Below are 25,249 nucleotides of genomic sequence, written 5' to 3'. Positions count from 1 at the left end.
ACCCCGCTATACACTCCTGTTTGCTCTAGTCTGAAAGTTAATTTTGTAGATCTAGACATAAGACACATGGCTTGTTTGTTTTGTTTTTTTTAATGGATCACATTAATCCTTTCTGTAAGTGTCTTGAGATCTTGGAAGTTACGCAGAGGATGGATTTGGTCCATTAGATTTTTATCTAAACAACAAATCAACAAAATGGATTAACCTTCAGTTTTAATGTTATATTTTAAAGCATCTTGAGATGGCTTGTAATGATAAGGCACTATAAACTTTGAGCAGCTGTTGTTGGTATAAGTGACCACCAACTATGTAGCAGTATCTAATTTGCTGGCTAGTTTAGCAAATGGCTTATGGCTGTTGCAAATGTAAAGCTGACAAATGGGATAGAATTGTTACTTTTTTAGATTGTTTAGTTAACTCTTTGCTGCATGATACATTTTCCTTAACATAAAGCTGTGTAGATTCACCCTGTCTATTAGCAATTGGAGTTTACTTACCCTGAAATAACTAGTAATACAGAGAAATGTTTTTATGTTTCATAAAATAGGTCTATACACTATAAAACCTGGAGCCACACAAAACACACTGTGCAATTATGATTCTTAATGGTTCAGTACAAAACCAGCCGAAAACTTAGCACTATGATGGAGTTTATTGTGTTTATTTTAACCCCAAAATAGCAAAAGTTGTTTGGGCTCTGGTTTGACTTTGATGAACGGAGATAGAACTAAACGTACTGAGGTGCTTTCTGAGATCAGTGCCTCAGGGCAACATTGTCCTACACTTAGTTTTGCTGAAAGTTTCTTACATCTCCAGGAGCATTTGCCATAAGTAAAGGTAGAAATGTCTTATAGAATGTTTGAGTTCTTGTGTTGCTGGTGACATAAAGTGTCCGTGGCATTTTTACCACTTAAACTGGTAATTACAACTCATTTTACATAAAAAAATTACTTTGATGTGCATATGTTAATTTTTCATATCGTCCCTTAATCATGGAACATGCAGTCAGATTAATTGTAGATCATACTGTAGCTAACTACTGTAGATGTGATTACAGTAAACATCATCTGGTTCTACCAAATTAATTCTTTCTTCTCACATACAGATGATTGGCTAACATCTAGCTGAGAATGTTAATTAAATTATTTTTATAGTGCTGAGATTTCATCATCAAGGATTTCCTTTCATCCTTACAGTTTCTGTACAGTCCCTGAAGAATGCTACTCCAAGTCTGATGTTATCCAGGAATTTCAGATAGTGTGCTGAGGACTAAGAATTATGGGAGTGAGTTCAGGAAGGAGTTAGGGTTCCTTGAATGTCATCTCTATATAACGTTGAACGTGACAATTAGGACATGAAGAGCATTAATAATATATGGGGAATGCAATCTATTTTCTGGCTGTACACTCATAATTAGGTTCTGATAATGCAGGCCGTAGCAAGTTACAGAGAAAGTTTGGTTTTCAAAAACACATCTCAGAGTATTGGCCAATGATAGGACGGAAACATTAAGGCCAACTTCAGGAGTAAAATGATGACCACAGTAGTATAAATTAAGTTCCTTTTTACTTAGTTACATGCTCCCTGGCCTGTTCCACCTATAGGTAAGGGAGTCTAATCTAACTTAACACTTCTTATTTCTGCAAAATATAGCTGTTGTGAACCAAGTGTGGTTCCCACATAGTGACCTTAGGCCTAAGAAGCCACTTGTGAATTTGAGTGATTGCTAAAATCTTAGACAAAGCAAACAGCACTCACTGTGCTAGAAATTCATGTTCTCTCATTAATTTTGGATCTGTCTGGAGCCATCTACTATGAAAACTACTAGATTTGTTCTAAAGATGTGCACATTCTCAGCATATTAAAAACAATTGTCAGCTTTCTGTGCTCATAAAAGCATTTTCTCAAAAGGAGAATAATTGTGCAGTAAGAATTTTTTACTGAATTTCTAATGTAATTTTAATACATATGAGCAAATACCACATTACAGCACGAAAATCTGAGTATAATAAATTTGCGAATGAAATGTTGCTTGAGAGAAAATCAGACAAGCTAAAATGAAATGTCTGCAGAGGTTCTCAATCATTATAAACTTTCACAAGTAGTTTTTATCATTTTTTGAGGACGTTGATACATACTGTTTGAGAAAACTGGTTTATTCTTATACTGAATGGTAAAGAATAATAAAATTGTAATGATTCTTTTTCTGAATTGGTGATAACTTTTACTCAAAAGTGTCAAAACAAGCAAAATCACCTATCAAATATGCCAGGGTGTACTAAGGAAGTGGACACATATGAGCAAAAAAATATACCCATGGATCAAAGGCATTTTTGAAAGGTGTCAGTTCTCACTGATCTCTCGGAACAGGCTCTGACCCAAAAGTGTAATTCAGATTTGTCTTGTTTTGAGGCATTGAGACATCAAGGACTGCAGAGTAGAAATTGTCAAACTATATTGATTTATTATTTTTATTTATGCAAATAACTTTCATATTTTGGTGATTTTTTTTAATGAGAAGCTTCTCCCAGTTTTAGTTCATTTCTAGAGATAAGATCAGGTGCACGGAAGCCATCCTGAAGAAGAACATTTATATTCCTCACAGACAATAATAGAATAATTTACTCCTCATCTTATAACTGCTGGCATAATAGCTGACCTCTACTGTCACCAGAAATGAATTATTAAATGATGCTGATAAGAGACAGCTTAGATTTGACCCAGAAATGTTTCAACTTATTCTTCAAATGTAAGAAGAGATAGAATTAATACATGTTTATTATTTTATTTAAATATTTTTTTAAATATTTATTATTAAATACATTAATCATTAATATACATTTGTTACAGACTTGATTGGTTCCTCTTTGATTTGCAAAAACTCAGTGATAGTACGAAGACACTGGAGAGACTTTTTTCAAGGAACTTTTTGCAGATAATTTTGTCTTGATGGGCCATAGACATGAGGACCATGGCCTCTCTCCTATCCTTCCCTATGTCATTGGTAGCTACAAGTTCCATGACCACTGGCTCCTCCTCAGCACAACACAAAAGTTTATTTAGATGTCACAAGAGATCCACAACCTTTTCACGAGGCAGGCAAGTCACCATAGAGTTCTCCCAGTCATTGCAAGTCCAGTTGTCTATGTTTCTAATGATCAAATCCCCCATTATTAACACCTGTCTTTTCCTAAAGACTGAAGCTCCCTCCCCAGAAGAGGTATCCTCAGTGCAAGAGGATTCCACAATATCACCTGGAAGGAGGATCCCTGTGATGGGATAATTTCCCTCTCCTCAACTTGAGTGCGCTCTTTTAGTGAGCCTTTCAACCTCCTCCATGGCACAGAGGCTGTCTGACCAAACGTGGGAACTGTTTTATGGTGTTGCAGAAAACCTCATCTATCTACCTCTCTGCCTCCCTTAGCTCCTTCAGTTCAGCCAGCCTGGCCCTCACAGTCCATACAGTAAAACCACGAGACACGTGCAAATGAGTTGCACATTTCTCAGGTTAACATGACTGCCACCCCAGACAGGAGCAGGGAGACCACTCCTGTCAGGGGCGGCAGCTGACAGTCAGGCCGCCGTTCCTGACAGGAGGAGGGAAACTGCTTCTGTCAGGGGCAGCAGCCTGACTCCTGGATCCTCTCCACTAGTGGGACCTGGGAAACTGACCAGCACATCTCTGGTCAGTTTCCCAGATCCTGCAAGTGGCAGAGAGCTGCGAACCAGATGGCAGTCTGATTCACAGCTCTCTGCCACTTAAGGGTAACTCCCCAAGTAACCTGAAAATTTAACTTACATGGGGTTGCTAAGAATGCAACCTCCACGGAAGTCAGGGGTCTACTGTACACATTCTCTCAGGACCAGAAGCTGCTTGCACCAGATGCTTACATACGCCACCTGACAGGTAATCAGTCATACATGTTACATTGGGTGCAATAAACAGGATAAATTTCACTGTACTACTGGGCTTCTGCATACAGATAATTAGATTTTATTTTGATTGGATTAGATTTTATTTAGGTTAGATAAATACATAGAGTTTGTATTCAAATCAGGTGATTTAGGTTTTAGTTTAGTTTAAAAGAAGTTTTAAAGAAAGTCAAGTGCAGGGGTTGGCAACCTGCAGCTCCAGAGCCACATTCAGCGCTTTAAGGAGCTACTTGCAGCTCTGAGCACTTCTGCCGCTGCCTCCACTTATGGCTCTGGAGGCCGCCACTTCTTAAACAAAAAACCTAAATTCAGTTTCCCATCATTAAACCACCTGAATTGAGATCTTTTTGTTTGTTTGTTTAAGAGGTGGCAGCCTCCAGTCAGCTGCAGCAGGTAGCCCTGGAGAAGAAAGCTGTGGCAGGGCAGGGAGCCCTGGAAGAGATAGCTGGCCTTTCAGTCTTTAGTATGCATATGCACAGACCCTTCTGTAGGACTCAGGAATCAAACCATTGTCTTAAAGAAGACAATTAGAAATAAAAAAGGCATATGTGACAAAGTGTACTTGTTTGCTAGATGTTACAGAGCAACTTTAAAAATGTAGATTAAAAGCACAGAGAATTACTTCCCTGGGATTCAGTTTAGAAGTCACAGCATATAAGTGGCAGGGTAGGGAGGGAGGGAATCAGCCAGCCTAAGAGGTCCCACACCAAACCCAAAATAAATAGCCTGATTGCGTCTGACTAAACATTTCCTGTTTACTTACACATCTGTATGCCAGATCTCCTTGTGGCCTGTATATTTACTGGGTTCATTTCTGCTGCTTAGATTTAAAAATCTCTGCCTCTCTCTCGTCCACCCACACAAAAAAAAGACCCCGCACCCCAGCAGGTAACTGCTTCACTTCAAAAGATCTCTCTGTTCCAGTTGATTCACCTGGATGCTTGCCAAGAAATAACCCATGATCTGGGTTTAACCCTTTATAGGCATCATTTATTGTACAAGTATTAACCATTTGTAGCATATCTTGTATCAAGTGAGTGTGGGCAGGAAAGAAATTACATGATCTTACTAATGCTCCTGTGTTCCACACATGTATTATATTCATGTTTTGAAACTAATTGCTTCTCTTTCTCTTTTGTGATTAAATTCAAAACTCATGCATTATGCTCCCCCAAAAATCACTTATTTGGTTTATGAATAACAAAATATTTTAAAACTAAAATTTTGGGGTTCATTTGCATTCACGTGCATGAACTTTTACAGGTGACATTTTCAAGCTATTTGACTTAACAATGATAGAAATGTTCCTACTTTTAAAAAAATGAAAGCAGAGAGTCTCAGACAATCATGTAACAGTAAGAGTTGCATTTAAAAAAATAAAACACCAACTATAATGAAATTTGTAATAAAATCATGAGATTTGGCAACAGAGGGCTACCATGATAATATATTGAATGCTTTGTGTGCCAGTTGCTGTATAGCCAATATTAACTGTATCACATCTGCAATTTGTCTGTCCTTCCACATCTATGGTGTGTACACATACCCACTCACAATTATATATTTATTTACATGCAGACCAACTTATCACTGCAGCCAGTTGACAAGTTTATCTCAGCTTGAGCTCTGCAAATCTTTCCCTGCAGTACTTAATGATTTATAATGGAAATTTCTAAGCTGTCCCACAGAATCCCTTGCCTCCTATTGTGCACTTTTCCATTTTATTTGTCTCTGTAAAAGTGACAACACTTTTCAGTTTTATTTGTCTCTACTGGATATAAATGCAGCACATGTCAGAGCAAACATCCATTAATGATATAGGTGGGGATATGAAAGTAGGACATCAGTTTTACTCAGCTTAATATTTGAACTATGTATAAACCGTTACAGGGTAAGGAATATTTTTTAACAAAACATATGTACAATCAGTGTCTCGGACTACCCAATGGATACAGTTGTATAAAAATGCATTTTATGAGATTTTCTTTATTAGAAACATACAGATTATACCTATAATAGTAGGTCACTGTGATCTCCAATTTAGTGTTGTTGTGAAGCCAACTGTTATCAAACTGTCTAAGCCTTCTCTACATTTACCAAGGACCGATGCTGTGACTAGTGTAGCAGGGTTGATTTAGCTGGTCTAGTGAAGATACTGGTAAATCAGCTACAAAGCTATCCGGTCACCTCCCGTACTCCACCAGAACATGAGGAGTAAGGCAAGTTAATAGGAAAACACTTACCGTTGACTCAGTGCAGTGAAGACACTACAGTAAGTCGAACTACGGTACCTCAACTTCATAATGTTATTCATGTAGCTGGTGTAGTTAGGAGCAGTTAGTAATGTAAACAAGGCCAAAGTAATATATTTGAAGAGTGGTACCCTAGGAAGCTCTCTGATTCTTTAGAAAGATGTAATTTATGCGCCTCAGAAAATAATCATAGAAAAATTAAACTGCATTCTGTTGTGCTATTTTGGTGAATCTTTTTTCTTTTTTAAAAAGTCTAATTATACAAGGGAAGCTTTCAGTTTTTCTGATTACCTTCCCATCTGCCTTGATGTTTTTCAGAGGTAAAGTTATTGAGCAATAAATTTTTCTAAAAAGCTTTGAAATCTTTGAATACAAGGTCTTATAGGAGGGCAAAATATTATTTTAGGGGGCAAAAAGCCTTTATATTATGTTTTTGTGTGCTTTTTCAATGCTTTCTGTAGTGTGTAGCAATGAATTAACTCACCTCAGAACTACTGAGAACCACCATTAGCTGAAGATCTTTTCTTTGCTAGAATGGGTCAGAAATAGATCCAGAAGTGTAAAATGGAAGAACAAGACTTTCCTACTGAAGAAGAAAGCTGGGAAGTATGAAAGACTGAGGCAAATGGAGATGGGCTGGGAACAGACAATGAAGGATAGCCAGGAGAATCAAATGGAAAGGAGAGGTAACATGAGGCTTTGATAAGGGGCAGTAGTGAGGAGTACAGATGAGGGAACAGAAGAGGAAGTAAGGGAGGAGATAATTGCGGTGCATATATGAGAAGAATTTAGAAGAACAAAGAGTTAGACAGAAAGTACAATGCAGTCAAGAGAGAGGAAAACAGCAGCCAATGTGAAAAGAAGCAAGAATAGCTTTTGCCATTAAGGTCTCATCTTATTACGCAGACATCTCAGCTGGGCTCTGGCATGACCTTAGCACATCTCCTCCAATGAGTATGCACATAGCTCCTTAGGCTCATTTTGAAATGATACTGGGTACATTTGGCTCCTGAACTTCTAGAATAACTATTTTCCTAATCTCTTTGACTTCCAATTTACTTGTCATATTTCTAACACATCTTAATTCAAACCAAATCAGGTTTTAATACCTACATTTAAGCCATTGAACAACCATTATGAATATGTATAATATATTATTACTATTATGGCTTGTACATTAAAATATATTACAAAGTAGCTTAATTCAAAGTACATAATAAGTATTTTAATAAGTTTGTTTCAACTAGAGACCAGTGATGTCTCATTACTACATAATAAAGTTATATTCTAAGTGATTGTTTCTCCCAGATGATAGAACAGGATGTACACACATTTCAGAACTATCTGTATGATATCAAAATCATTTGCTTTTTTTAAAAAAATAATTTTATTGAACGAAATGCATATTAACAATGACAAACAGGAAACTGTTAGTTACGGTGACTGATGCCTTCTGTCAGAAGGTATATTGAACATAGACAAGCTTTCCCATACTCTCCTGTCATTGTGCCACAGTTTAAAATGAAACCATAACGCATGGCATGGTACAATAGTTTGGTTTTGGCGTCTATTCAGTCCTTGAACTGTCTGGTTTGATGGCTAGCAAGGGTTCCAAGTTTCATCACATGGATACAAGTCCACTAATTTTCAGTGAAAGCACCCTCTTAGACATTTACTCCCTACTGTTTGCAAGACAGTAGCAACTTGGAAAGGATTCAGAAAAGGACTAAGAATCAGTGAAGGTCTGGAAACTGTGCTTCTAATGAGAAACTAGAGAAGCTCAACCAATTCAGTTTATCTAGGAGAATGCTGAGGTGACTTGTAGTCTGTAAGAAAAAAGATTTCTGATATTAGATGCTGTTCATCAGAAAAAGGCATAACAAAATCTTGAATTTGAATTAAACTTGAGACTAGAAATGAGGTGGAAATTTTTAATAATGGTGGTAATTAAGCATCTGACAGGGTACCGACAGACTACATCACTAAAGCCGTGTCTACACATGCCGGCTACTTCAAAGTAGCGGCACTAACTTCGAAATAGCGCCCGTCACGGCTACACATGTTGGGCGCTATTTCGATGTTAACATCGACGTTAGGCGGCGAGACGTCGAAGCCGCTAACCCCATGAGGGGATGGGAATAGCGCCCTACTTCGAAGTTCAACATCGAAGTAGGGCACGTGTAGCCGATCCGCGTCTCGTAACATCAAAATAGCGGGGTCCGCCATGGCAGCCATCAGCTGAGGGGTTGAGAGACGCTCTCTCTCCAGCCCCTTCAGGGCTCTATGGTCACCGTGGGCAGCAGCCCTTAGCCCAGGGCTTCTGGCTGCTGCTGCTGCAGCTGGGGATCCATGCTGCATGCACAGGGTCTGCAACCAGTTGTCGGCTCTGTGGATCTTGTGTTGTTTAGTGCAACTGTGTCTGGGAGGGGCCCTTTAAGGGAGCAGCTTGCTGTTGAGTCCGCCCTGTGACCCTGTCTGCAGCTGTTCCTGGCACCCTTATTTCGATGAGTGCTACTTTGGCATGTAGACGTTCCCTCGCAGCGCCTATTTCAATGTGGTGCTGCGTAACGTCGATGTTGAACGTTGACGTTGCCAGCCCTGGAGGACGTGCAGACGTTATTCGTCGAAATAGCCTATTTCGATGTCGCTACATCGAAGTAAGCTACTTCGATGTAGGCTTCATGTGTAGACGTAGCCTAAGAGGTTTTTCTTTAAATGAAGATTGTGTATCCTTCTATACTGATAAATAAACAAATAAAGTGCAGTTATCTTGATGAAAAAATTAAGTGCCTTCTTTTATGCAGGAGGTCAGAGTAAATTATCACAATGAACCCTCCTGGCCTTTAAATCTATTTATCTATTAAATGTGTGGTCCCTGCAAGAGATAACCTAAATTGGAACCATTGCTAGCACTCTTATCCATTGGTCCATCATATTTAAAATTATTCTAAATTTATTTATTTGTATTCATTGGGGAGTCATCCCCTTCCATTGAAGTCAATGGACTGAATGTGGTCTGGAATGTATTTCAATAAAAAGTAATTGTAATTAACTGACAGTTAAAAAAAAAAGAACAGAACTAAACTTCAATCAATGATAAAATGTACCAAGCCTTTAAGTGATAGGCAACTGAGAACCTGGAGATAATGGTTGTTATTACAATTGTGAGTCAGTTTATCGATTAACTGCCGTTCTGCATTTTGTAGGTTGGAGTCATAAATAGCTCTTTCTATATCAACGTTCCATTTATCCCCAGCCAAGCTGTCAAAGCTTTGGTAGATACACATAAGATTGTAATTTTCTTTCTCTGCCCCATCTCCCCACCACCCCCCGACCTGAAACCAGACAGCAAGAATGTATCCATTTCTCATCTCAGACTAATCACTAGTTTCATAGGTAGTGACAATGCAAAATTCATTTACAGTTACTTTTGAAAAGGTGATTTTACCCTACAACTATTCTGTGGTAATAAACCCATGTCTGCCATCAGATTTAAACTCAGTCTCCTCATTGAATTAAAAATGATGTCTATGATAAGAATATACCTAGCAGCACAGGCTTAAGCAATGTTTAATTTAGCTGAGTTAAAGATACTCCTGTCAGTTCTTAGTGACTTACTTACACTGTGTATATATATATATATATATATATATCTAAAACCTTCCTGTTTCCCTTGCGGGTGAACTTATACATCATTTTAAAGTCTTGGTTTCCTCAACAGCTTGGAACAAAACATTTAAAAATAATCTTTATGCCTCTCCTTGAGTTTGCATGTGAAATAAATATAAACTGAAAGTCTTAGGGGTTTATTTTCGAGTCATCGTGTGGATACTGTGCATACAAATCCCATTAATTTATGTTAAGAGAATTTATGCCTGAGGAGCTGATTTAAAAACATATTTCTCTGTTCTGTTAATGACTACATGAGAACCAAGATTTAATTCTCAAGAATAAGGAAACTTCAGGGGGAACTCTGTCTGCAGTTCTTATATGGCCTCCATTACTGTAGTATGTAAGTACCTGTGAGGGATTTATCTGCACTTTGTGGCTTCTGACAGGATGCCCCTGAGTCCTACTATGCTACCAGGAAAAGCTAACAGATGGTGGAGTTTCCAGTTCTTCTTAGAGGGCCTTCATGGAAGCAACCAATTAGAGCCCAGGAGACTCAAATAAAAGGAACTGTAGGTGCTCAGCAGGTCAGTTCCTGGCTTGGACCAGAAAGCCAAGGCAGGACGCTGCTCTCTGGTTAAAGGCATTTGAGTGCTAACTAGAATTTGGTTTTGGCTATATTTGCTAAAGCAGGAAGAGAGGGATCTTTTTGCCCTAAAGTAGGAATGATGATTAAGAGGATAGGTTAGAAAAGGCCCAGAAAAATAGCAGCAATGCATTGAAATGAAAGATAAGTGGCTGCTGTTTATAAGGTCCCTGGGTTGGATCCATGAGGAGTAGCCAGGCCTGGGTTCCTTTAATGATGTCTGAAGTAGCTCACAACCACAAGTGTATACCTCAGGGTAGACTGTCCAGAAACAAAGTAAACCCCCAACCAAGTAACAAGTGTGAACTCCTAAAGCACTAATATAGTCTTGCCCATGTGTCACAAACAGTCCCCTTAGCCACTCTGGCCTATTTTACCATCCACACAATTTGTAATAAATGGTCACAACATAGGATCACAAAATATTCCAGTTACTCGCAATCCCAAAGGAGCAGTCATTTACCCCAACTCAGCTTGGACCCTAAATTGCACACCAAAGAAAATGATTTTTGTAAACTAATGATTTATAACTGGGGAAAAAATAGTTATTTACAAAGTTAAAGCAGGTATGTCAAGGCTCTTACCCACTCTGAAACTCTGAGTGTAGAAGGTGGGGGTCCACAAGAAACCTAAAAATATCTTGTCTCTATGGACTTCTGCTTAAAAGTTTCCCAAGGTCACTGATTCCGTGAACTCAGCAGGTAGATGCCACAACCCAAGTGAGAAAACCCCTCTTTAAAATCCATGCATATCTCATTGTAGAATTTCACCCGTCTTAGAATAAGAATTAATGGGCACAAAACAGACATAAAAACACTCCTGATTCACAAACCTGTCAAGCAGCATTTTAATGCAGTGGGCCATTCCGTTAATGACCTGAAACACTGTGTTTTACTGAAGAAGAATTGTCATAGCAGTTTGGAAAGAGAGGCTGCTGAACTCTCTTTTGAATTCAAATTCAACACATTAACACATGGTTGAACTGGGATGGGAATTTTCTAGCTCATTTATAGGGACTCTTTTGTAGACTTGCTTTATCTAATTCTTGAAACCCCCACCCCCTTTCTGTCCCTCTGCTCTCTGATTTTCTCACCTTGATAATATTTTTCTGATTTGTCAACCTTGATTACTATTTTTGGTTCTCTGTGCCTTCAGTATTGCGTCTGTTGTGGTCTGGCTATGATCTGAAGAAGTGGGTCTGTCCCACAAAAGCTCATCACCTAGTAAATTATTTTGTTAGTGTTTAAAGTGCTACTGGACTGCTTTTTTGTTTTAAACATATGGATATGATCTTTTTTTTTTTCTTTTGGACCTCCTAGTTGCTTATCTCAAATGATTGCTCTGTAAGTTCAGTATTAGATCTCTTGGTAGTATCATACATCTTTGATAACTTTTCATTGTCTGAGAAAGTACAGAGCACACAATGTACAGATTCCTTAGGGTATGAATCTGCTACTACTGCTGTCTGCTTATGTCTCTGAGTAAAGTATTTTAAATAGGATAAAGTAACCAAGGGGCATGTTATACTGTACTAAAGACTTTATTGGACACCTGAAGAAACCAGTTCTCGTCTCAGAAACACTTAAAGCATTTTAAGCTAGTAACAGATGCAATTGATATTCCTCAGAGCCTGAACTACTTCTTCAACATTCTCTCTCTCTCTCTCTCTCTCTCTTCCTTTCTGTAATCACAAGGGAAAGTGAAGATCAAATCTGGGAAAGATCCTGAGGAAGGAATGGAAATTAAAAGCAAGGTTTTGTGCCCATGCATGGTAGATATTTAGAAAGCAGGATTAACTGAAATGATGACAACATGCTGTGCCCAAATGTATTGTTTCCAAAAATGATCTGGGAAATAGCAAGAGAAATGGAAACATGGAAATGCCATTGGCAGACATTTTTTCTATCTCCCAAAGAGAAGGTATTAGAGGCCTGGAGGATGGCTATGATGTAGCTTTCATTTAATGGGTGTAAAAAGGACAGTAAAAGCTCAGATAAAGAGGACAGTATCAGATCAGATATCTAAGCTTTGCTTGAGTGGTATGTAATGCATTATGAATATGGGTGAAATTCTACCATGAGATATGTATAAGTAGCTGTTGTTGAAATCAATGTGACTTGCAGGCAATTATACATGGGCAGAATTTGATGTAGGTAGCAAAAAACCAATTTTTTAACGTAAGAATGTAAATTGGCAAAGGCTAGTCAATAGATTTGTATTCTTGATTAATTTGGAAAATGAAGGAAAAATAATAGAAGGAATTATTAGAATTGTTAAAAAAGTATGTTGTCATTTTCTTCTTTGTGAAACAATATGATGTGAAACAATAAGTTGAATTTACAAGAAACTGTTATAAAAACCAACCAACTTCAGGACACGAGAGAGCAAAAGTAAAGAGATATAACCCCCCTAATGAGAACACTTTACATCTACATCAGCTTTAGTTACATTTATGTTGAATATGAATACTAAGAGTGGGAGCATGCCCAGTAATTTATTTTTATTCTTTTTCTCTGTATTTTCTCCATTTCATCCATATCTTTCTAGAAATGTAGCACCCAGAACTGGACACCATTCTCCAGTTGAAGCATAATCACATCTTGCTCACAGCACTCCTGATAATATACAGTAAACTGTTTGGTTGTTTCTACACAGGCCACTTCCTTCGGAAGTGGCATACTAATACACGGAGCAAAAGATGCTAATGAGGCATGGATGTAAATTCCCTGTGCCTCATTAGCATAATGTCACATGATTTGGCATCCGGAAGACCATTCTTCCAGACTCCAAAATGCTGTGTAGAAGCGCGGCCCCAAGGGGGACTTCCGGAAGGACGTGCTTCTTCTGGAGGCCCCCTCCTTCCCAAAAATTTTTGGGAAGAAGGGGACTCTGGAAGGAGGATTTCCTTCCGGAAGCACCCCCAAGGGCTGTGCTTCTACATGGCATTTTGGTGTCTAGAATAATGGCCTTCTGGACTCCAAATCATGGGACGTTATGCTAATGAGGCATGGGGAATTTGCATCGATGTAGGCTTCACGTGTAGACGTAGCCATTATATTCTGGGTGTTTGCAAATTGCTTGCTTAACTATTTTCTCTGTTATCTTTTCTGGTAAAGAAGTTAAGTTTTAATTCCCTCTGTTGTCCTTATTTCCCTTTTTATAGAAGGGTACTATTTGCCCTTTTCCAGTACTCTAGCACCTCTCCCATCATCCATGACTTTTCAAAGATCCTTGCTAATGTCTCAGATATTTCCTCAGTCACCTCTGTAAATATTCTAAGATGCATTTCATTAGTCCCTAGTGACTAGAAGACATGCAACTTGTCTAAGCTTAATTCAGTTTGGTAAGTTCTTTGAAATCCTTAGACAAAAGGTGCTATTTAATGTTGATAGTATCTCTTGCAATTTTGCTTTATTAAAATATTTGATGTTCTTCTAGCCCTAGCACCTGTTGTGACATGATGTGGAAATTTCATCCTTCATTTAAAAGAAAATATTTCTAGTGGAAGAGATTAATGGGAAATGTTCTTTCTCCATAAAATATATCTACATAAAATGAAAATCACAATCCTGAAATATTTTAATATTTTTCACATTTGATTAAAATAATTTTTCATCAGAAGAAAAAAATAGATGAACTTCCTCTGCCCTACCTAGCTCTGGTTTCTAGAAATCAAGGTTTTGAATAAGAGTTTGAAAAGAATTGAATTTTATCATTCAAAAGAAGTCAAATAAAAATAAGTTTGGGGTTTTTTTCTAAAAATCTTGATATTTTCACTGAAATCTTATGGTTTTGGTCTGACTTTTTTTTTTTTTTTGTTATGCTTGAGGTTGGCAATACCAACATTTTGTCATGTCAGTCACACAACAGTACTTATCAAGATTGCAACAATTAAAAGACAGTGTGATACCCTCCACTGTGACTCTTTAAAATGCTGACTTTAAAAAATACTACCCTACATGCAACATAATTGTATTATAAATAGATATGAAAATTTGGGCTAACTGGCAAGTGTTGGAACTACCATAAGAAATGTAATTGTGATAGGTAGATAAAAAAATGTCAACACATTATAATAGTTAAATAGAGGGATAGTATTGGAGAAGAGGTTGAATATGCCACTTTAAACAAAAAATATTTTAGGTTTATAGTAGTTGTCATTAGACAATAAATTGTGTGAAATACTAGGTTTATAGTAGTTGTCATTGGATATTAAAGTGGGTGCATGGGCTTTCAACTTCCTATAACTATTAGGATGTAATCTGGCTGATTATCACTTCTTTATGATAGGGATGTTGGGAAACTCAAACATCACACAGCAGATAGGACGTTCCTTATATTGTATGATGAGGAAAAGAAAAAAAATTAGACCCCAAATTTCAATGAATCCATTACTCAGAGGGAGCTCATTGTAGAGTCAAGGCCTTACACATGAATTTCCACTGATGATAAATTAATTAAAAGCACTCCCATCCTCTCACACTAATGAAATAATAAGGGCATATGGTCACATGGCATCCAGTTCAGGTGCCCTTGACATCTCTGGAAAGACTTCTATTTCCTTTATTGGTCTTTGGGTGAGTTCCATGATGTAAGAACTTCAAATACTATGATGAATGTTATAGCAATAACTGTTAAATAAGAAATACAATTTTAAAAAGTTGTAAGAAGTCAGGACAGAGTAAATATAAGGTTATGCCATGTTACACAGCCTAGATATTTTAGATACACAGTCTATGACAAAAAGCTTATCATTCACTCATGTTAACACAAAAACAGAAGTAAACATTGCTACATATGCTGAACTAAGTTAAATTTGCTTTTGAAACCTTGACTTATGTGTTGTTCAACTTTCCACCCTTAAAGATTGTAGTGATATAGAATTTTAGTTTTATTATAATTTAATATCATTGTTATGCAGTGAAAACATCTTCTTTGTTTAATATTTTTTAGCATTTTAAAATATCTCATGGGGTTTCAAAGTATTGATGATAAAGTGATTCTCCCTGATTTGTTGTGGCAAGTTGGCTTCAGACAAATTTTTCAAAAACCACGTTGAGTGTTTTGACAGCTGTATCTTCACAATGGAAGACACGCAGCTTTCTACTCTGTAATGAAATCTTGGAATTTTCAGATTCAGAATACAGCACAGCTGCAGAAATAAGATAAAACTGCAAGATTTCCTCATTACAGTGTGGGCCTCATGTTCCAACTTCTACTGTCTTTAACGGAACTCTTTTGTCTCTAGACAGAGCTAAACCATCCTTGCCAGAGGTCCTAATCACTCGGGTTAATAAAAGTATTCCAGTCCACAGCTTATTTCCTTTTAGAACAGATCTGGTTGCACTAAGTGCTCTTGCATCTCTAGTACATGGAGCTTTTCATAAAATAGAGGACAGCTGAAGTTAGGCAAGTGCTAATGGAAATAAGTTGCCTATTTTTTACAGTGAAGGTAGTCAAACATTGCAACAGTTAACCAAGGCTAGTGATAGTTTCTCCATTATTTAAAGTCTTTTAATGAAGATTGGCTGTACATCATATGTTATGTCTATGTAATGAGCTGTGGGTTTAATTTCCCTTGCTCACACATACCTGCATGAGCCAGATAGCTGGGTAGAAGCAGTAGCATACACCGGGGTGGCCAGCCAGTTAGAGATGAAAAACCGCAGACAGAGTGCAAACAGCCACATTGATAGAGTGTAAAAACCCATCTATCTATCTATCTATCTATCATATTTGGCTCAATACCCTCCACCTCCCTCACAGCCAGGCACTCACAATCTCCCTGCCTCCCCAGCTCTAACCCAAAGCCCTTCCACTCCCCCAGAACAAGGCACGTTCAGCCCTCTTCTCTAATCCAATCCCCTCCCCTTCTCCGGAACCTGGCACCCCAGCCCACCTCCAGCTGTAACTCAATGCCTTCCCCATCCCCCAGAGATAGGCACCCCAAGCCCACTCCATTCTAACCCAATGCCAGTGACTCACCAGAACCACTGCTGCCACTGCCACCACACACTTCTCCTACCAACTGGTGAGGCACATGCACAGAGTGGTGGACAGCACTCCTGGCAAGCATTTACGAGGATGAGATGTATTTAATATCTCAAAGAGCGGCATGCAGCTCGTGGCAGCAGAGGCATGGCTGAGCCATACCAAACACAATTAAAGCTGCATTATCCAGCACTTAACCAAGGGGGAAACTCTGTAAACCAGCATTTCAGAAAGAGGGGCTGGGGGACAGTGTCTAGGAGATGGTTGGTTGTGGGAGAGGGCTTGGGGTAGGAGGTTGGAGCACAGGAAGGGATGTGGGTTACCAAGCCCAGGCAGGATTCACCAAAGCCAGCTCTCTGAAAATGGCAACATATCCCTGCTGCTCTTATGGAGAGACCTGTTCCAGAAACTCTGAATGGTGCTACCACCCATAGGTGCTGCCTCAGCCATTCCCTTTGGCCACTGTCAATGCTTCTAGGTGAAGGAATGATCCAGGGGGCTCCATGCACTGTCCTGTCCTGTCTTGAACGTGGGCTCTGCATCTCTCTTTGGCCAGGAACTGCAGCCACAGGAGGATACAGAGGGCTTGCTTATAAGCAGAGGCAGCATGCAAAGCTGCCTGGCTGTGCATCCATTTTTGAGAAGCAGGGACAAGTCACTGCTTTCAGAGAGTCGCCTGAGGGGAACACCACTTGGAACCCCTGTCATCCCACAACCACTGCCCTGACTGTCCCCCATCCAAACTCCCTATCAGATCCCACACCACAAATTCCGTCACAAGTCTCAACCCCCAGCCCTGAGCTTTCTCTCACACCAAAACACCTCCCTCTTAGTCAGCCAGAAAGGTTTGATATATTGACATCCCCAGCCCCCCAACATTCTAGATAACAATGTTTGCTCTGCATACCCAGCTGTTTTAATCACATCTGTGCTCAGCATGGCACCCCTGAATCTCTGCTGCCATGAATCACTACTACAAATATACTGCTGTTTATATTTGCACTAGCTTGATGACAGAGTGCAAGTGTGCATTCACATACAGGAAATCTCACACCTACTCTGTATTAAAAATATACTCTACTCCAGCCACAAGTTATGAGCTTTATCCACAAATTATTAGGTGATGTCCCATGAGCTGCATTGTTTAGGATTATCTAGTCTGACCTCCTAACAGTCCCTTTAAAAAAATATCTGTGGAAGATAGGGTTGTGGCTAGAGTGAAAGTTGCTCTCCAGGCTATGTGGATCTTTCTCCTCACTTTTCTAATGACATTTAAATCAATTTTACATTACTATATCCATTAGAAGCCTCTGTCTTTGGCAGTCTGCTCCCATATGTCTTTTAAATTCAACTTTCTACTCTCTATTCTTCCTAGTTATTTTGAGTCCCTTTTTATATGCAACAAACGCCAATAAATCTGGCATCAGACCACCCAGGAAGCTTTTAACTCTGCAAACTTGATATTTATCAGTTGCTTTTTTTTTTTTTAATATTTTTGAAGGCTGTCAGCTTGTGTATCAGGGTGCAGGTCTTGATATCCTATCACCAACTTATTCTAAAAATGCACCACCTGTCTCATGCTATCATCCACCTACCACCTTCGTCTCATCAGTCATCACAGTTGTACAGGGCTGTATTTATATTATATTAGTGCATTGCATATTTCTGTGCTGAAGATTGTAACTTATATTTGTACAGATAATTCCTTTCCTATCACTTCATATCAGCTTTCCCAAAATACCTCTGAGAGCAAAGGTACATTTCATATGTTTTAATAGAGACTGGGCCCCTCAGAATATTTAAGATTTTTTCATGTCTAATGGGAAGTTTAAAAGAAATCTAACCTGAATGAACTCAAATGGAAACTTTTATAGCTGTCATTTACTCTATAATGTTTCATTTGCACAGGAAGTAAAGGGAAGCATCCATACCTTTCTGAGTAATCATAGTCTCAAAACTAACGTATGAGCCAAGAGGTTTCATGACTGTTCTATTCTTGTAGGACCACAGGAGCAGTTCTTTTATGTTAAAAAAAGAGGAGCCTGTACTCATCTGGCTCCCCTCTCTCACCCTACCTCCCTGGCCAATCCCACAGCTGGGGCTGGAAAGATGCCAATACTCAGTAGAGCACAAAACAAGCACTGCATAGGAGCCTGGGTGGGTTTATATAACTGGCATTCATAAAAGGACTTCCTTCATGTTTGATCCACATTGTTCTCCATCTCTAGAGGCTTTCACTTTAATATTCAAAGAACTTCAAAAATCTCAAAGTGAGATTCACTCCGAAGTGTAACACTGAACAGTGTTTCACCTCAAAAGCTACCTAATTTGGTGCAATTTCAATCATTAACCATAAACTTGGCACAAAGTGGCTTAGAATTAGGTCCTAGTTTGCATGAAGACATAAGTGTCTCATGAATCTTATCTTAGTCTTGTCTTTATGATATAATCATGTGATTTTTCACCCTCCCCACACCTCCTGGCTTTAGTTTTAGGCTATAAATACAGTAGACCCCCTCATTTTTGACAGTCAAGCCCTTAGGTACAATCGCATTTGCTCTGATCCTACTGACAGAGACCGAAAACTACAAGATCTCTCCCAAATAGTCATAAACCTGAATTACCCACCAGGAGAAATAAAAAAACAAATCGACAGGGCCAGATGAATACCCAAAGACCAGCTACTCCAAGATAGGCCCAAAAAGCCAATAACAGAACACCACTGGTCATTACCTAAAGCCCCCGAACTCAAACCACTGTAAGGCATTATTAAAGACCTACAATCTATCCTTCATCAGGATGCCACACTCCAGAAGGCCCTAGGTGACAGGCCAGTTCTCTCTTAGAGACAACCTCCCAACCTCATGAAGATTCTCACCAGCAACCACAGTCTATGCCGCAGGAACACCAGTCCTGGAACTTTTCCTTGCAACAAGGCCTGTTGCCAACTGTGTCCACATATCTATTCTGGAGATGCCATCACTGGACCTAACCAGGTTATTCACAGAATCACGGGCACATTCTCATGTTCTTCAACTAGCATCATATATGCCATCATGTACCAACAATGCCTGCATGCTTTGTATATTGGACAGACTTCAAACTCCCTTAGACAAAGAAATAATGGGCACAAAACAGACGTGAAAACACTCCTAATTCACAAACCTGTCAGCCAGCACTTTAACGGAGTGGGCCATTCTGTTAATGGCCTGAAACAGCGTTTTACTGAAGAGTAATTTTCACACTACTTTGAAAAGAGAGGCAGCTGAACTCTCTTTTATATTCAAATTTGACACATTTACACATGGTTTGAACCGGGATGGGCATTTTCTAGCTCATTATCGGGGCTCTTTTGCATACTTTGCTTTATCTAATTTTTGACTCCCCCACCCCCTTCCTGCCCCTCTGCTCTCTGATTTGCTTAACTTGATAATATTTTTCTGATTTGTCAACATTGATTACTATTTTTAGTTCTCTGTGCCTTAAATATTGAGTCTGTTCTGATATGGCTATGGTCTGAAGAAGTGGGTCTGTCCCACAAAAGCTCATCACCTAATAAATTATTTTGTTAGTTTTTAAAGTCCTACTGCACTGCTTTTTGTTTTGATAGTATATAGACTAGCACAGCTATCTCTGTTACTAGCCTTATGTTTGAACATCAGTGTATCATTGCCCCTGAGGAAAAAACACAAGAAGCCAAATTTTGCCACAATGTAACTGCATTCAGCAGGTTTATTTGAATTAAATAGATTTGCAAATAGGTCAAATTGATGTTGTCTCTCTATTTTAAAGAGGAAATCTTTTAAAATCTCTTACAAAGAATAAAAGGGACTTTTCTCTTTGGAATTTGGGGGTTCAAGTCAGTCTTCAGGCTTTCAACAGAAGCAGCTCATACAAGCATTTCTATCAGGTTAGTGATGACCTGTAGACTCTCAGTTCTGTTTTATGGTTCTTCTTGCTTTCACTCTAGTCCACGGAAGTTCAGAAAGATCAAAGAACTTTCTTAAAGGAACAATGAATTGCACCCTGTGATCATTAAAATGCTCCCAATCTGACTGCATATTAAAACTTCTAATCTTCCCATCAACTAGCAGGTACATGTTATGTTGCAATCAGACAAGAAGAATTAGTTGAGATATTACTGATGGCTGTGAAGTTTATATTAATAATTCTTGTTCTTTCGTAGCCCTTTTTCTGTTTGTTTATTGATAGATGCATGTGGGCAAGTCAGGTTTCCAAGACCAGCATCTGATGAAGTGAGTCTGTGCTCACGAAAGCTCATGCTCAAAACTTTTCTGTTAGTCTATAAAGTGTCACAGGACCCTTCGTTGCTGTTATAGATCCAGACTAACATGGCTACCCCTCCAATACTTGAAATGTAATGTGATTTTGACAGCAGGTGGAGCAAATGCAGTTTCATATTTTAATTTGATTTTTTTTGTTAATTCCCTCAAAAACCTGATCCTGCTATCCTTAAGCAAACCACATTTTTTCATTGAAATAATTGGGACTTTTGTTTGCACAAAGACTGCACACTGAAGCCCTGAATTTCTTCAGCTGCAACTCACCAGCCAATGAGGCTCTTGAAGTTACAATTTTGCAGAAACAATTGAATCCAACTATAAAAGTTTGTTTCAGATGAATAATGTCTAGTTAAAAGAGATTCAATATTGTAACACTTCTACTGCCATATTCATTTTTATAAGCTTGATTTTTTTTTTTACTACTTCACAATTTAGCATTACGGATTGAGAATTACTTAAAAAGAAAATTTTGTTCTTGAGATTCTTAGCTTCATGTCTTGGCATAAAATAGATGAAATATGAGCAATGTCTTTCTGTGGAACAGGTAAGGACTTTTCTGAAATTATACACAGAACATGAACTCCTTCCCATTTTTGTGTCTTTGATTTCTCTCAGAAGTTTATTTGCTAACCCATGAGTCTTCTCTTACCTCAAGGTTATGTTACCCTTTTTTCCTCTGATGTTGCAACAAAAAGTAACAATCTATTATTTCAATTCAGTGTTGAGCTTTATGTATACAGGTAGGAAGCCAGACATTGTTTCTCTATCATGTTCTCTGTTGATCAAACTGACAAAAGTTTTATTACCGAGTCTCATATAGAAAGCAATAGCAGTTTGGCAAAACTATGTTTGGCAAAACTATGTTACAGTTTCCAGTTCAGTGCTGAGGAGCTTTATTTTTGTTTTGTTTTGTGGGTTTTTTACATTTACAATAGAAACATTTTCAGAAATATTGAGCTGAGTGCAGCCTAAGAAGCTTTTTTTTTGTTTTTGTATTTGCTTTCCTTGCCATTCTGAATTTTGTTTAGTTAGTCCTCCAAAAAATGCAATAGCTTGAAACTTCAAGTTCCCCCCTTTTTCTGATGTCATTCTGTGGATATGCATATCTAATCTCTAATCGATAAGTGCCCCTGAAAGAAGACAAAACAAATGCAAAACAGCAAAGACACTGGCATTTTAAAAGAGTTGCAGAGCACAAGCAACAACTGCTTTTTACAGGGCTCTCTAACACGCTATACATGCAGTCTACAGAATGCAGATTAAATAAAACCAGTAACTTTATAAAAAGTACAAAGAGTTGTCAAGATTCCAGCCATCCAGATTTTCACAGGACCTCACTGAAATCTGTAACTACTGTTGTCCAATATTTCAACTCCATTGTGTGGGACTTTGTTTTACATGACACCCATAAAAATCAAAGAATGTGAACACATGCTAAAACTCTATATCCCTCTCTCCTGACACGTAAACAAACACCTTCTAAAATGTCAGGAAATAATAGTCTAATTTTAGACAAAATAATTATCTGCATAATGATACATTTATGTACATATCTTCACTCATTCACACTGCAGGGTCTGTTATAGTCTATTGTGCTTTTTATTCCATGGATTAAACTCCACATATGTATTGACCTGATCAACTGTACTAGCTATCATGGCCCATCATACCAGTGGACCATGAATTATAGAAATATTCTCTTATACATTTCTGTGATTTTTTTTCCATTTCTTTTAACATGTCCCTTTTGGTTCCAGCTTTGCAAAATCTACCATGTCATTGGTCTGAAATTCCTGAAATACTTTATCATGGCAAAGTATGTCCTAAGGATGGAGTGAAAGTCTTAACTAGGAATTCACAAGGTCTTATGAGTTGAAATCTGAACATTTCTGTTACATAATGGCTACGTCTACACGTGAAGCCTACATCGAAATAGCTTATTTCGATGTAGCAACATCGAAATAGGCTATTTCGATGAGTAACGTCTACACATCCTCCAGGGCTGGCAACGTCAATGTTCAACTTCGACGTTGCGCGGCACCACATCGAAATAGGCGCTGCGAGGGAACGTCTACATGCCAAAGTAGCACACATCGAAATAAGGGTGCCAGGAACAGCTGCAGACAGGGTCACAGGGCGGACTCAACAGCAAGCCACTCCCTTAAAGGGCCCCTCCCAGACACAGTTGCACTAAACAACACAAAATACACAGAGCCGACAACTGGTTGCAGACCCTGTGCCTGCAGCATGGATCCCCAGCTGCCGCAGCAGCAGCCAGAAGCCCTGGGCTAAGGGCTGCTGCCCATGGTGACCATAGAGCCCCGCAGGGGCTGGAGAGAGAGCATCTCTCAACCCCTCAGCTGATGGTCGCCATGGCGGACCCCGCTATTTCGACGTTGCGGGACGCGGATCGTCTACACGGTCCCTACTTCGACGTTCAACGTCGAAGTAGGGCGCTATTCTGATCCCCTCATGAGGTTAGCGACATCGATGTCTCGCCTCCTAACGTCGAAGTTAACTTCGAAATAGCGCCCGACGCGTGTAGCCGCGACGGGCGCTATTTCGAAGTTAGTGCCGCTACTTCGAAGTAGCGGGCACGTGTAGACACAGCTAATATCTGTATTCTGTGCTAATTGTTAGAAAACTAGCAACATCTATGTAAGCCTAATATCAGGGACTTGTAATTTTCTTCACTTTAGAATAGTTATCTTAAAGTAACATTTTAATCTACCATGCCATTGGCAACTGAAAGAATGATGACCTGAAACTGACCATAATGTGAACTGTGGTATGGTAAAGTCCTGGTAACAATAAAATTCCCTTTGTGTTAATGCAAGATAAGTAATGCCAAACATCTGGGGCAATGCCTCTGCCAGAGGCATTAAATTCTAAAAGCAAATTGATGGTGTACTTTGCGTGTGTCACCTTCTCATGTAAAAAAAATAATTAAAAACAAGAGCTGTAGAATTCCAATAAGATAAAGCTTTCAGTACATTGCTGCAATTTCTTCAGGTACCACATTAATTAGAAAAATGAGAGAAGGGAAAGAATTTCCTCTCAAATTTATTTTGCTGTGTCATTCATGACATGCGGTAGGAAAGAATCAGACCTTTGCTGTTGCTAACCCCTTATCTATGTAAGGAAAAGATCATGGCAAACAAGAAGACCCTTGACACTCAAAACAGGCTTGCTTATCTTGTTTATTATAAAGTATAGTTTAATTTCAGATCAGTTGGATTAATTGCTTTCCCAGATAATTGGACCAACAACTGATGGCCACGTGTTATGTTCACAAGCAAGTGAACTGTAAGTACGGCCCAATCAGGGTTGACTATATTTATTAGAATAAGGTTCTGATGAAACCACATTAGCATATGACTGGTTTCGTTCTTATTAGAACTCATCAGATGTGCTTAAACTGCTGTCTATAGCATAATTCAAACCTGGGACGTCTTTGTCATAGTCAAGGACAATACCATATCTCCACATGTTCGCAACATCAGTTGTGGGAAAGGAGTACATGTAGATCAGTTGGATTGATTGCTTTCTCAGGTAGTTGGACCAACAACTGTTGGCCACGTGTGCTACGTTCACCTTATTCTAATAAATATAGTCAACCGCGATTGGGCCGTGCTTATAGTTCATTCATTTGTGAACGTATACTCCTTTCCCTCAACCAATGCTGTGAACCTGTGGAGATATAGTATCATCCTTGACTATAACAAAGGCCTCCCAGGTTCAAATCATGCTATAGACATAAGTTTACACACGTCTGACAAGTTCCAGTAAGGAGGAAACCAGTCACGTGCTAATGTGGTTTCATCAGAACCTTATTCTAGTTTAATTTGAGTCTTATCAATGGAATTATGTTGAACTACATAACATTTATTGTATATAGATTTACTTATAGTTAGGGCTGAATTTAGCAGTTTTTGTAAAAGCTGAGACTATTTAAGAAAAAAAAAATTCAAACAAAATAGCCCCATGATTACATTTGAAAAAATAGAAATTTTTCCAGGATTTCAAAATAAGATTTTAATTCTTTTCCAACCACCAATGTGCAAATTACGCAGATATTTCTAATAATAGGGAAGCCTCTCTATACAGTCTTTTATTTGAAATGCAGCCATTTTGATTTTTGTGTACTTGTTGTTATCCAGAATAAGAAGATGTGTGGATTAAGCAAACATATTCCAAAATGACTTCCTCATGAAAAAAAAAAAACTCTGATTTTTTGGTTTGGGAGCTTATTGTTCTTAATTCAATGTCTGTGAAGTGATTGGTCATCTAAAACACATGGCATAGTTTCTTCTCTCTCATCGTTCAGAATGATCACATAAATATGATTGTAGATATAAATTTTCATGCACTGTAATACCATTTTTTGCTCTTCTTTAATGAAAAATTTCATACACAATTTCGTGTGAAGTAACTAAAATGGGTCACAAATACTGCTAAAGCAAATGTGGCATTTTTATTCAAGTTAATGTTCATAATTTTCCACTGAGGACCTG

The sequence above is a fragment of the Carettochelys insculpta genome, chromosome 3 (assembly GCF_033958435.1).
Source record: "Carettochelys insculpta isolate YL-2023 chromosome 3, ASM3395843v1, whole genome shotgun sequence".
Taxonomy (NCBI): Eukaryota; Metazoa; Chordata; order Testudines; family Carettochelyidae; genus Carettochelys; species Carettochelys insculpta.
Note: the sequence above shows the minus strand (reverse complement) of the source record.